Below are 14,443 nucleotides of genomic sequence, written 5' to 3'. Positions count from 1 at the left end.
GGGAATTTCTCTGGGGCAAGTCAGGCCTATTTTTCTATCTTCAGGCTAGCTAGTTTCTTAGGCTGTGCCGAGTTGCCTAGGTAGTTGTTAGGCGCAATCCACAGCCGCTTTTAGTTGTGTTTAGGATAGGATCAGGTGTGCAGTCTACAGAGTTTCCACGTCTCAGAGCTCGTTCTTGTATTTTTGGGTATTTGTCAGATCACTGTGTGCGCTCTGATCGCTAAGCACACTGTGTTTCTGGATTGCCTTCATTACACCTGTCATTAGCAAACATAACAGTGAAGGAAGCGATCCTGTTGCGTCACAGGACCGCGGTACCGCACATAGAGCGCGAGCAAGTAGTCAGCGAACTCAACCCCGACAAGGATTGAAGTCCGATTAGACCCTTGCTGGCATAACACCGCAACTGGGTGTGTAAAGAAACGAAATAACTATTTTAAGGCACGAGAGTGCATGCGGTGCCGCACTGACGAACGCCACTAACCACCCAAGCATGGGTAAGGAAAGCACAGAGGAAGTGCACGGCGCCGTACTGGCAGTCACAGCAACTGGACGCTGTAATGTGTGATTTGTGCTGTAGGCTAAGTCGGGCGCTAGATAGCAGCCATACACCTTCCGCGAACAGACATTCAATAGGGTAGGGGTATCCAAGGACGACTTGCACTCACAACATACACACATTAACAATTGTACACTAGCGCATGGCCGTGCGGTCATGCGCAGTTTATATAGTTGCAGCACAGGAAGTGGCCACAGAAACTTTGCCCTTCCAAGACCTGCCAAGAGGACCAATGGAATGTGCTGCAGAGCCTGAGCACATGACCCTCGATCTCCAACGGGAGATCTTGCCCTGGGCATGCTCAGTGTGTGCAGACAAGGACTTAGTCCCAGAGAAGTCCGCTCGCTGCTGACCAGCACTGACTTTAATGGCAGAAGCTGAAGAAGCAGCAGCAACTCTCTGTACAGCGTGAGACTGAGCAAGAGACCGACGTCCCTGCTGAGCAGACTCCACTGCGGCTGGATAAGAATGGGAGACCGCAGTGGAGATGGCTCAAGATTCCCCCTGTGCAGAAGCGGGAACTCGAGACCTAACAACACATAGTACTCTTTGGTTGAGTAATTGAATCCAGAAACAATTTTAACCTAAAAAAATGTAATCACTTTTTTGGAGTGTTATGTGCCACTTATATGTACCACAAAGCACATAATGCTCTATCGATGACAATATAGCCAATTGTTTTACACCCCTTCCAAAATGTGGTCATGTGCAGCAGATACATATGTAGCAACAGACTGCAAAACTCCAAGCTTTGCCTAGAGACTCTATTCTGCCAATCTCCCTGCTCCTGCAACTGTCCCTCCCTAGACTAAATGCAGAATGTATCTGATACAAACAGCAAATCACAGAATTAGCCCTTACAAGGGCTGTTAGTATGATGGTCCTCAATCAGCACCAGTATCAATGCTAAAGGACAAGCACTCTCTCCCTTCAAAAAGAACTGTCCCTGAGCTGTGCAATGGCATCAGTGTGCCGAGAGTGGTGGATCCTGCCTTTTAAAACCTCTGATGATGTCATAAGGCCAGCCAATCACAGTAATACCTCTACCAAGATATGTAACTCACAGGCAGTCCCAACACGTTTTTTGGCTGTGTACCAGGTGAGAAATATGCGGGATGGGAACTCGAGTTTCAAGTTCGAGCACCGACTAATGCTCGCTGAGTGTTGAGCACATCCAAGCACCCAGATACTCGAGTGACATCCCTATATCACTGAGCATGCTCACTCCTAAACTCTCTCTAGTGATGGGTGCTGGCGGTAAGAATATAATATTTTAAAGTATTTTATAAATGAGCTCATACTACTGCAGAAATATATTAAGAAAACAGAGAATTTTCAATCTACCTGAATGAATGCTTCCCAGATTACAGCCTTCTGTAGCGTTATCTGTCAATGTTGACAGGAAAGAAATCCCAATTTATAGTAGCAAGGTAGGTAATATAATTGCATGGTGGAAGGTGTGATATAAAAGCAATATAAATGCTCAGATTTAGCACAGTTGAAAGAGGCCATCAAAATTCAGCTGTGTTTAATTAAACTGATAGGACTTGATTAGGAATGGAACACACCTGTCTATATAAGACCTCACAGATCACAGTGCATGTGAGACCAAATGAGAATCATGAGGTCAAATTAACTTGCCAAGGAGCTCAAAGACAGAATTGTGGCAAGGCACAGATCTGTCCAAGATTACAACAGATTTTCTGCAGTTGAATAAATAGTCCCCAAAACACATTATTCCAGTGGTATCACCATGCCTATATTTGCATATATATGCTAAATTGCATATTTCAGAAAACCAGCGCGACTCAACAAAAATATGATATAACAGGAGAACATGAGTCAAATGCTAGTTATTGAAAAAGTGAACAAACTTTATTAGATCACATATACAAAGATAGGATAAAATCATTAATATAAATATAATGCACACAATTCAGTCCTCGGACTCTTATGGACATGTCTTAGTACAATAGGTTCATCAATAATATTTTTGTATTTCATCTGTTTTAAATCCAAGTATATACCAAATGATGTGCTATTTGTGGCGCAAAATCACCTTTGAGATATGGGTTTATTATTATATATAAGCAGGGTATATATTTTTAGCATGGTACCGTTATATTTATAAGTTGTTGCAGTACTCCTGTGCACGTGCGCGCAGTCCTTGTTTGTCTGCTTCCCGTGGTGAAGATGATCTTGCACCGAAACGTGTGTTGGGGAGTGAGGACCGGGACGCTTGCCATGCACAAATATGGGTAATTACTTACCATGACTGTTATTGCTGTGGCTCACACTCATCATGTCTGGAGGTTGGTAGATTAGTACTACCGTTTTTGCTTAGCTGTTTGAGTAGAGGATCCATGATAGTAGTGATTGGTATTCACAGGAATTCATACTATTGGTAACTCTATTGGCCACTACTCTATAAAAGCAGCTCCAGTCACTTATATACCTCTTGGCATTGAGTTTTGTTTATGTAGTTGCTTCCAGAGCAATTTATCTTCACCTTTATATAAATGGCAGCCCATGTGTGCAGGCATGCTTGACCGGTACTCATCTAAATGGAACTCTCTGTCACTTACCTCACAGTAATATGCCATATATTGGTTGCTCAATGAATTATGTGCATTATATTTATATTAAAGATTTTATCCTATCTTTGTATATGTGATCTAATAAAGTTTGTTCACTTTTTCAATAACTAGCATTTGACTCATGTTCTCCTGTTATATCAGATTTTGTGCAGTACTCAAGGTTCCTAAAAGCACATTGACCTTCATAATCCTTAAATGTAACAATTCTGGGACCACCAGAAGTCTTCCTAGACCTGGCCGTTCAGCCAAACTGAGCAATCGTGGGAAAAGAGCCTTGATGAGAGAGGTAAAGAAGAACCCCAAGATCACTGTGGCTGAACTGCAGTGAAGCAGTAGGGAGGTGGGAGAAAGTTAAACAAAGTCAACTATCACTGCAGCCCTCCACCATTCGGGCCTTTATGGCAGAGTGTCCCGATGGAAGCCTCTCCTCAGGGCAACACATATGAAAGTCTGCATAAAGTTTGCTAAAAAAAACACATGAAGGACTCCCAGACTATAAAAAATAAGATTCTCTGGTCTGTTGAGATGAAGAAAGACCTTTTGGTGATATTTAAGTGGTATGTGTGGGGAAAACCAGGTACTGCTCATCACCTGCTCAATATGATTGTAGCACCCCAGGAGTTCAGGTACCACAGTGGTATTGCTTTCCTCCCAGGAGGGTAATGCCATGTCTGAACACAGGAGGAATCCCTTTGGCAGATAACCTTGCATGCAACACATTTTGACTTTTGGGCCAGAAGGAGGAGCTCTACACCCGACTTGAGGGGAGCTGCTCTCTCTGGTTGGGAGGAGGAGTCAGTTGCTAAGCAGTTGTTAGAGAGTTGACAGTTGGTAACAGACAGGAACGGAGCAGAGGAGAGATCCAGGAATTGAGGAGGCTGAGAGTGGGCCTCCTTGAGCCAGAGTGCAGAAACAGGGGACCGGAAGCCCGAGGCTGTGGGGGAACTGCAAGCCCCCGAGCAGAACCGGAGGGCATAGGACTACACATAAATTGCCCACCCCACACCTGAGACACAGCAGCAATTTAGAGCCTGGCGTCACCGTGCCAGAGACCCCAAGTGAACAGCTCATGCTGCCTGCCGTGCAGGTACCTGTCCCAGGACAGGAGAGAGAAAAGGGTACCTTTCTAGGACTACAGGCAGCAAGGGACCAGAAAGCAGCACAGAAGTGGAAGGCCCCAAATCTGACCTGCCAAAGGGATCCTTACTTGTTTTCAGGCTGCCTGGACTCCAGCTACACCTGTTACCGGTACCCTGGACTGAGGCTGAATACGATCTCACTAAACCTGGTAAAGACTGCAACCCTGTGTCCTCCAATTATTTGCGCCATTCACCATCCCTGCCAAATACACCGGGAGCCTGGGGGACACCGCTTCACCTGTGGGAAACAACACCATCTTTGCAGTAGCACCATCGCCCCTAGAGGAACCATTTAAGCAGCGTCGGTCACCTCTGACCGAGGACCACAGGTGGCATCACAAACTTTCACTATTTCCACAACCCCTTTAGAGACTGTCCCTTTTACTTGGGCGCCCAGGGCCACGGACCGTGTCTCTGCCATCGTGACCACCCCTTTAATTGTGACCGGACCCGGTACCGAGTAATCCACTGCCCTGACGGGCGACTCACAATCCCAATAGTGAAACATGGTGGTGGCAACATCTATCTATTATTACTATTTATTGTTATAGCGCCATTTATTCCATGGCACTTTACATGTGAGGAGGGGTATACATAATAAAAACAAGTACAATAATCTTAAACAATACAAGTCATAACTGGTACAGGAGGAGTGAGGACCCTACTGGCGAAGGCTCACAATCTACAAGGGATGGGGGAGAATACTGTAGGTGAGGATAGAGCTGGTCATGCAGCGGTTTGGTCGATCGGTGATTACTGCAGGTTGTAGGCTTGTCGGAAGAGGTGAGTCTTCAGGTTCTTTTTGAAGGTTTCGAGGGTAGGCAAGAGTCTGATGTGTTGTGGTAGATGGTTCCAGAGTAGGGGTGATACGCGAGAGAAATCTTGTTTACGATTGTGGGAAGAGGTGATAAGAGGGGAGTAGAGAAGGAGATCATGTAAGGATCGTAGGTTGCATGTACGCAAGTACCGGGAGACGAGGTCACAGATGTATGGAGGAGACAGGTTGTGGATGGCTTTGTACGTCATGGTTAGGGTTTTGCAGTTGAGTTTCTGGGCAATGGGGAGCCAGTGAAGGGATTGACAGAGGGGAGTGGCCGGGGAATAGCGGGGGGACAAGTGGATTAGTCGGGCAGCAGAGTTTAGAATAGATTGGAGGGGTGCGAGAGTGTTAGAGGGGAGGCCACAGAGCAGGAGGTTGTAGTAGTCAAGGTGAGAGATGATGAGGGCATGGACTAGGGTTTTTGCAGATTCTTGGTTGAGGTGTGGGGTGTTTTTCAGCTACAGGGACAGGGTGACTGGTAGTCATTGAACGAAACATGAATGCGGCCAAGTACAGAGATATCCTGGATGAAAACCTCTTCCAGAGTGCTCTGGACCTCAGACTTGGCTGAAGGTTAAACTTCCAACAAGACAATGACCCTAAGCACACAGCTAAAATAACAAAGGAGTGGCTTTAGAACAACTCTGTGCCAATCCTTGAATGGCCCAGATAGAGCCCTGACCTAAACCCAGCTGAGCATTTCTGAAGAGACCTGAAAATGGCTGTCCACCAACATTCACCATCCAACCTGACTGAACAGGAGAGGATCATCAAGGAAGAATGGCAGAGGATCCCCAAATCCAGGTATGAAAAATTTGTTGCATCTATCCCAAGAAAACTCTTGGCTGTACTAGCTCTAAGGGGTACTTCTAATCAATACTGAGCAAATGGACTAAATACTTATGACTAGGGTTCAGCGACCTTAACCTTTTTAGAGTCGAGCCGTGTTTCGCGAAACCCGACTATCTTAAAAGTCGAGTCGAGTGGAATCGGCCGATTATCGCGAAAAGTCGGGTATCGACCGAAACACGAAACCCAATGCAAGTCAATGGGGGACCATAGTCGGCAGTGAGTGGAGGCCAGGAAAACACCTACACTGCCCATTTTAATGGCAAAAACATCCATTCTTGTTACAGAAGCTTGTCAATCGTAATTTACCTTATAATAATTGGAAGGCATTTGAAATTGGGGGTCATTTGGCTAAAGTTGTGGGGGGTAGGGCTGGTTCAAGTAATTAGTGGGCCCAGTAAATCTGGACCACGTCACGGCAGTGGAGCAGGGCGAGGTAAGTATTTCAACTTTGCAAGTGCTGTGATCCTGAGCAAGCAGGGGGGGCCCACTCGTTGGCATTGGCACTGGCACAGGGCCCCTCAAAGTACAGTGGTGTGTTTGCACGGCGGGGGCGCCTCCCACCGGCAGCAACACTTTTGCATACTATGAGAGGCCCTGTGCCAGTGACGTCGCCAACTAGTATTCCTCCCCCACCTGATGAAGGAACCTGCACTTTCATCTGCACCTTCCTCTTTGTCCCCGTGTAAGGTGGTATGGTATGTGGGAAGAGGAACCTGACTTTCAGCAGGGTCACAATCTTGCTGTGTAGCGTGCACGGGGAATGTTGCATTATGGGTCAATGTACCAGCAGACTCATCTATCACTGGCTGGGCAATGGGCAGGATGAGGAGGAAACACAGATATAGGCCCAAAGAATAAAGTGGGCTAAATGAAGTTCAAAATTGGTAACACAGGATTAACCAGGGGGCATTGCAGTGGAGGACAACTGGAATGAGAGGCTGACACAGAGAGTAGGCCCAAATCAGTAAGTAGTCGAAATGCAGTTCAAAATTGGCAACAGTAGTAAACAGGTGGCACAGCTTTGTTCAGTGGAGGAGAACAGCAAGGAGTGGCAGACACCGATAGTAGGCCCCAACCCAACTAGTAGGCCAAATGCAGTCTAACATTAACAACTACTTAACGAGAGCCTGAAAATGGAATTTCAGGACAGGAAACCAGGAGAACAGCAAGGAGCGGCAGACACTGTTAGTAGGCCCCAAACCAACTAGTACGCCAAATGCAGTTGTTCCATTTAACAACTATTTAACAAGAGCCTGAAGATAGAAGCTCAGGAAAGGCAACCTGGAGAACACCTTGGAGTGGAAGACACCGTCTCTACAACCCAGACCCAACTTGTAGGCCTAATGCAGTGTTGTTTCAACAACTACTTAACGAGAGCTAGAAGACCGAAGCAATGGCGAGGAAACCTGGGGAACACCTTGGAGTGGAACACACTGTCTCTACACCCCATACCCAATTTATAGGCCTAATGCAGTGTAGTTTGCAACAACTACTAAACGAGAGTAGGAAGATTGAAGCAATGGAGAGGAAACCTGGGGCACACCTTGGGGCGGCAGACACCGTTAGTAGGCCCTACCAAAGTAGTAGCCCAAATGCAGTTTTCAAATTCCTAGAGGCTGAAAACAAGACTATTGACGCTCTGCTTTTTTCAAAGGAGGACAGCTGTATTGAGTGGCGCAGACAGAAACAGGTAGTAGGCCTTAAACCAAAAATGTTGCTCACTGCAGTTTAAAAAAGGTTACAGGGGTACACAGGCAGCATTTCTCTGGGCAGTGGAGGACAATTTTAATAGTGGACCGCAGACAGACTTTGTACGCCTACTATTAAAAAAAGGATGCTCTATGCAATTAAAAATAAGTTCCAGGGGTCCACGGGCAGCAGTGGTGTGGTCAGTGGACGAGTATTGGCAGGAGGGACCGCAGACAGGCTTCGAAGGCCTAACATAATAAATTAGGGCTGTAGGCACTTTAACATTGGTTCCAGGGGTACACGGGCAGCAGTAGACTGGTCAGTGGAGGCCTAGTGGAAGGAGGGACCGCAGACAGGCTTCGAAGGCCTAACATAAAAAATTAGGGCTGTGGGCACTTTAACATTGGTTCCAGGGGTACAAGGGCAGCAGTAGACTGGTCAGTGGAGGCCTAGTGGAAGGAGGGACCGCAGACAGGCTTCGAAGGCCTAACATAAAAAAATTGGGCTGTAGGCACTTTTAAATAGGTTCCAGGGGTACACGGGCAGCAGTGGTCTGGTCAGTGGAGGAGTAGTAGAAAGAACGGACCGCAGACAGGCTTCGAAGGCCTAACATAATAAAATTGGGCTGTAGGCACTTTATAATTGGTTCCAGGGGTACACGGGCAGCAGTGGTCTGGTCAGTGGAGGAGTAGTAGAAAGAAGGGACCGCAGACAGGCTTCGAAGGCCTAACATAATAAATTAGGGCTGTAGGCACTTTAACATTGGTTCCAGGGGTACACGGGCAGCAGTAGACTGGTCAGTGGAGGCCTAGTGGAAGTAGGGACCGCAGACAGGCTTCGAAGGCCTAACATAAAAAAAATTGGGCTGTAGCACTTTTAAATAGGTTCCAGGGGTACACGGGCAGCAGTGGTCAGGTCAGTGGAGGAGTAGTAGAAAGAAGGGACCGCAGACAGGCTTCGAAGGCCTAACATAATGAAATTGGGCTGTAGGCACTTTATAATTGGTTCCAGGGGTACACGGGCAGCAGTGGTCTGGTCAGTGGAGGAGTAGTAGAAAGAAGGGACCGCAGACAGGCTTCGAAGGCCTAACATAAAAAAATTGGGCTGTAGGCACTTTTAAATAGGTTCCAGGGGTACACGGGCAGTAGTGGTCTGGTCAGTGGAGGAGTAGTAGAAAGAATGGACCGCAGACAGGCTTCGAAGGCCTAACATAATAAAATTGGGCTGTAGGCACTTTATAATTGGTTCCAGGGGTACACGGGCAGCAGTGGTCTGGTCAGTGGAGGAGTAGTAGAAAGAAGGGACCACAGACAGGCTTCGAAGGCCTAACATAATAAATTAGGGCTGTAGGCACTTTAACATTGGTTCCAGGGGTACAAGGGCAGCAGTAGACTGGTCAGTGGAGGCCTAGTGGAAGGAGGGACCGCAGACAGGCTTCGAAGGCCTAACATAAAAAAATTGGGCTGTAGGCACTTTTAAATAGGTTCCAGGGGTAAACGGGCAGCAGTGGTCTGGTCAGTGGAGGAGTAGTAGAAAGAACGGACCGCAGACAGGCTTCGAAGGCCTAACGTAAAAAAATTGGGCTGTAGGCACTTTTAAATAGGTTCCAGGGGTACACGGGCAGCAGTGGTCTGGTCAGTGGAGGAGTAGTAGAAAGAACGGACCGCAGACAGGCTTCGAAGGCATAACATAATAAAATTGGGCTATAGGCACTTTATAATTGGTTCCAGGGGTACACGGGCAGCAGTGGTCTGTCAGTGGAGGAGTAGTAGAAAGAACGGACTGCAGACAGGCTTCGAAGGCCTAACATAATAAAATTGGGCTGTAGGCACTTTTAAATAGGTTCCAGGGGTACACGGGAAGCAGTGGTCTGGTCAGTGGAGGCCTAGTGGAAGGAGGGACCGCAGACAGGCTTCGAAGGCCTAACATAATAAATTAGGGCTGTAGGCACTTTGAATTCTCTTGCAGGGGTACACAGGCAGTGGGCACCATTGGTGTTGTCAGCGGCGGCCGATTGTAATGAGTGTCTGCCAGTTAGTAGTCCCAAAAAATCAATACATGTTAATGTCTCGCATTACAACAAAAAGAAAAACCAAAAGGGTGCAATCATTAGGTACAGGGTTGGGCTCCTCTGCGTAGTTTCAGACCTAGTAATTTTGCACAAAGTATTTACTTGGGTAAATATAGGACACTGCCCCTGACTATGTTAAGTACCATCATACATGTCAACACAATGGTATTGTCAGTGGCAGTAATTTACGGATGTCCGCGCATAGACTAAACATAGGTGTAACTGTGAGAGATAATTGTGCAAGTGGTAGAGCAATGTTTGAGCTGGGGGTGGGTGAACTCTCTTGTGGCCGGCGGTACATGCCCAGGGCCCCTCATGTTACAACAGTGTGTCTGACGTTGGGTGCGCACCACCACCGCCAGAGACACTTTATTGTACTATGAGGGACCCAGTGGCAGTGCCGTAGACCAAAAGCGGGCACACCCACCTCTTCAGACAAACAGCACTCTCACGGGTGCTTGCGCCAAGTGGCGATACCACGGCCCCGTGTGGGGAGTTTGGCCATTTAGGGAGGTGTAAACATGTCGTATGCTGGACAATCAGGTGCTGCAAATTACGAGATTGGTAAAGTCATTCAGAGTAGTCCACAGGCAATACCTTTTCATAGAAAAGCTAGGTGTCGGCCGGGCAAGGTGGGGCAAAAGAATTCGATATCCAGTTGTGGTTCATATTAATGAAGGTTAGATCATCAACATTTTGGGTGGCCAGACGAGTCCTTTTTTCAGTTAATATTGAACCTGCAGCACTGAATACTCGTTCTGATAAGACACTAGCTGCCGGGCAAGCAAGCTCCTGCAATGCATATTCTGCCAATTCTGGCCAGGTGTCTAATTTGGATGCCCTGTAATCAAATGGGAATGCCGGTGAGGTAGAACATCGATAAGTGATGAAAAATAGTTAGTAACCATACTGGACAAATGTTGTCTCCTGTCACTTTGAATTGATGCAGCAGTATCTGTCCTGTCTGCGGTCATAGCAAAAATCACTCCACAACCTGGTCAGAAAACCCCTCTGTCCAACGCCACTTCAGATTTCTGCACCTCTAACACTTCTGTTCTGCTGCCCCCTGCTGCTCGTGTGAGAACGATCACGGGCGCTGTGTGCTGGGAATGCCTGAAGCAAACGGTCAACAAGAGTTGATTGTTTGGTTGCTAATATTAGTTCCAAGTTCTCATGTGGCATAATATTTTGCAAATTGCCTTTATAGCGAGGATCAAGGAGGCAGGCCAACCAGTAATCGTCATAGTTCATCATTTTAGTAATGCGTGTGTCCCTTGTGAGGATACGTAAGGCATAATCCGCCATGTGGGCCAAACTTCCAGTTGTCAAATCAGCGGTTGTGTTTGGTTGAGGGGCAGTTTCAGGCAAATCTACGTCACTTGTGTCCCTCAAAAAACCAGAACCCGTCCTTGCCACGCCACCAATTTCCAGTGGCCCCGGAAAAGCTTCCTCATTAAAAATATACTCATCCCCATCATCCTCCTCGTCCTCCTCCTCTTCGCCCGCTACCTCGTCCTGTATACTGCCCTGACCAGACAATGGCTGACTGTCATCAAGGCTTTCCTCTTCCTCTGCTGCAGACACCTGATTTTTTATGTGCGTCAAACTTTGCATCAGCAGACGCAATAGGGGGATGCTCATGCTTATTATGGTGTTGTCTGCACTAACCAGCCGTGTGCATTCCTCAAAACACTGAAGGACTTGACACATGTCTTGTATTTTCGACCACTGCACACCAGACAACTCCATGTCTGCCATCCTACTGCCTGCCCGTGTATGCGTATCCTCCCACAAAAACATTACAGCCCGCCTCTGTTCGCACAGTCTCTGAAGCATGTGCAGTGTTGAGTTCCACCTTGTTGCAACGCCTATGATTAGGCGATGCTGGGGAAGGTTCAAAGACCGCTGATAGGTCTGCATACGGCTGGAGTGTACGGGCGAACGGCGGATATGTGAGCAAAGTCCGCGCACTTTGAGGAGCAGGTCGGATAACCCCGGATAAGTTTTCAGGAAGCACTGCACCACCAGGTTTAAGGTGTGAGCCAGGCAAGGAATGTGTTTCAGTTGGGAAAGGGAGATGGCAGCCATGAAATTCCTTCCGTTATCACTCACTACCTTGCCTGCCTCAAGATCTACTGTGCCCAGCCACGACTGTGTTTCTTTCTGCAAGAACTCGGACAGAACTTCCGCGGTGTGTCTGTTGTCGCCCAAACAGTTCATAGCCAATACAGCCTGCTGACGCTTGCCAGTAGCTGCACCATAATGGGACAACTGGTGTGCAACAGTGGCAGCTGTGGATGGAGTGATTGGGCGACTGCGATCTGTGGACGAGCTCTCGCTATTGCAGGAGGATGAGGAGGGTGCGAACGCCTACAGCCAACTGTTTCCTAGACCGTGGGCTAGGCAGAACTGTCCCGAAATTGCTGTCCACTGTGGACCCTGCATCCACCACATTCACCCAGTGTGCCGTGATGGACACGTAACGTCCCTGGCCATGCCTACTGGACCATGCATCTGTTGTCAGGTGCACCTTTGTACTCATAGATTGCCTGAGTGCATGGACGATGCGCTCTTTAACATGCTGGTGGAGGGCTGGGATGGCTTTTCTTGAAAAGAAGTGTCGACTGGGTAGCTCGTAGCGTGGTACAGCGTAGTCCATCAGGGCTTTGAAAGCTTCACTTTCAACTAACCGGTAGGGCATCATCTCTAACGAGATTAGTCTAGCTATGTGGGCGTTCAAACCCTGTGTACGCGGATGCGAGGCTAAGTACTTCCTTTTTCTAACCAGAGTCTCATGTAGGGTGAGCTGGACTGGAGAGCTGGAAATCGTGGAACTAGCGGGTGTGCCGGTGGACATGGCAGACTGAGAGACGGTTGGAGACGGTATTGTTTCCACCTGTGCCCTAGATGCAGTGTTTCCTACTACGAAACTGGTGATTCCCTGACCCTGACTGCTTTGGCCTGGCAAAGAAACCTGCACAGATACTGCAGGTGGTGCGGAAAATGGTGGCCTTACAGTGACGGCAGGGATGTTGCATTGGTGAGTAGCTTCATTGGCCGAGGGTGCTACAACCTTAAGGGACGTTTGATAGTTAGTCCAGGCTTGCAAATTCATGGTGGTTAAATGTCTATGCATGCAACTTGTATTCAGACTTTTCAGATTCTGACCTCTGCTTAAGGTAGTTGAACATTTTTGACAGATGACTTTGTGCGGATCAATTGGATGTTGTTTAAAAAAATGCCAGACTGCACTCTTTCTACCATCGGATACCTTTTCAGGCATTGCAGACTGAGCTTTAACCGGATGGACACGCTGTCCTCCAACAGTTTTTGGCTTTGCCACGCGTTTTGGGCCAGATACGGGCCCGGCAGATGGAACCTGTTGCGATGTTGATGCCTGCTGCAGCCCCTCCTCCTCCGCTTCAGAACTACTGCCGCCTGCACCCTGTTCCCCCAATGGCTGCCAATCGGGGTCAACAACTGGTTCATCTATAACCTCCTCTTCTAGCTCGTGCGCAACTTCGTCTGTGTCACCATGTAAGTCGGTGGTAGAGCGTTCGTGACGGGGCAACATAGTCTCATCAGGGTCTGATTCTGGATCAGTACCCTGCGAGGGCAATGTTGTGGTCTGAGTCAAAGGACCAGCATAGTAGTCTGGCTGTGGCTGTGCATCAGTGCACTCCATGTCAGATTCAACTTGTAATGGGCATGGCCTGTTAACTGCTTCACTTTCTAAGCCAGGGACGGTATGTGTAAACAGCTCCATGGAGTAACCCGTTGTGTCGCCTGCTGCATCCTTCTCTGTTGTTGTTTTTGCTGAAGAGGACAAGTAAGCGACTTGTCCCTGACCGTGAACATCCACTAACGACGCGCTGCTTTTACATTTACCAGTTTCAAAAGAGGAGGCAAAAGAGCTAGAGGCTGAGTCAGCAAGGTAAGCCAAAACTTGCTCTTGCTGCTCCGGCTTTAAAAGCGGTTTTCCTACTCCCAGAAAAGGGAGCGTTCGAGGCCTTCTGTAGCCAGACGACGAACCTGGCTTCACAGCTCCAGGCTTAGGTGCAATATTTTTTTTCCCACAACCACCTGTTGCTCCACTACCACTACCATCATTACCAGCTGACAATGAACGCCCACGGCCACGACCTCTTCCACCAGACTTCCTCATTGTTTTAAAAATGTAACCAAAGTAACGGTATTTGTTGCTGTCAAACAACTTACATGGTGAGCTATAACTTCAGTATGATTTAGATATCCCTTTACAGGTGGGTGAGACCGCAAGGAAAATCAGGCACAATGTTACACACTCTGTTTTCGGTGGCACCAAATGAGAGAGATGCCACACACGCAGGACTGTCACTCAAGCAGAAATGTCAATATTGTTCTCCCACTTTTTTTTTTGATTTGTTCAGGGAGAATTTAGAAACCAAATAAAAAAAAAATAGGCTTTCTATGGCCCACTATTTGAGAGAGAGAGATGGCACACCCAGGAGTCAAGACTGTCACACAAGCAGAAAGGGCAATATTAATCTCCCACTGATTTTTTTTTTTCAGGGAGACTTTAGAAACAAAATAAAATAAAATGATTTTTTTCAGAAAGAATTTAGAAACCAAATAATATAAAATGATTTTTTCAGGGAGAATTTAGAAACCAAATAGAAAAAAAAATAGCCTTTCTATGGCCCAGTGCCCACTATTTGAGAGAGAGAGATGGCACAC

This window comes from Ranitomeya imitator, chromosome 4 (genome assembly GCF_032444005.1).
Source record: "Ranitomeya imitator isolate aRanImi1 chromosome 4, aRanImi1.pri, whole genome shotgun sequence".
NCBI classification, from domain to species: domain Eukaryota; kingdom Metazoa; phylum Chordata; class Amphibia; order Anura; family Dendrobatidae; genus Ranitomeya; species Ranitomeya imitator.
Note: the sequence above shows the minus strand (reverse complement) of the source record.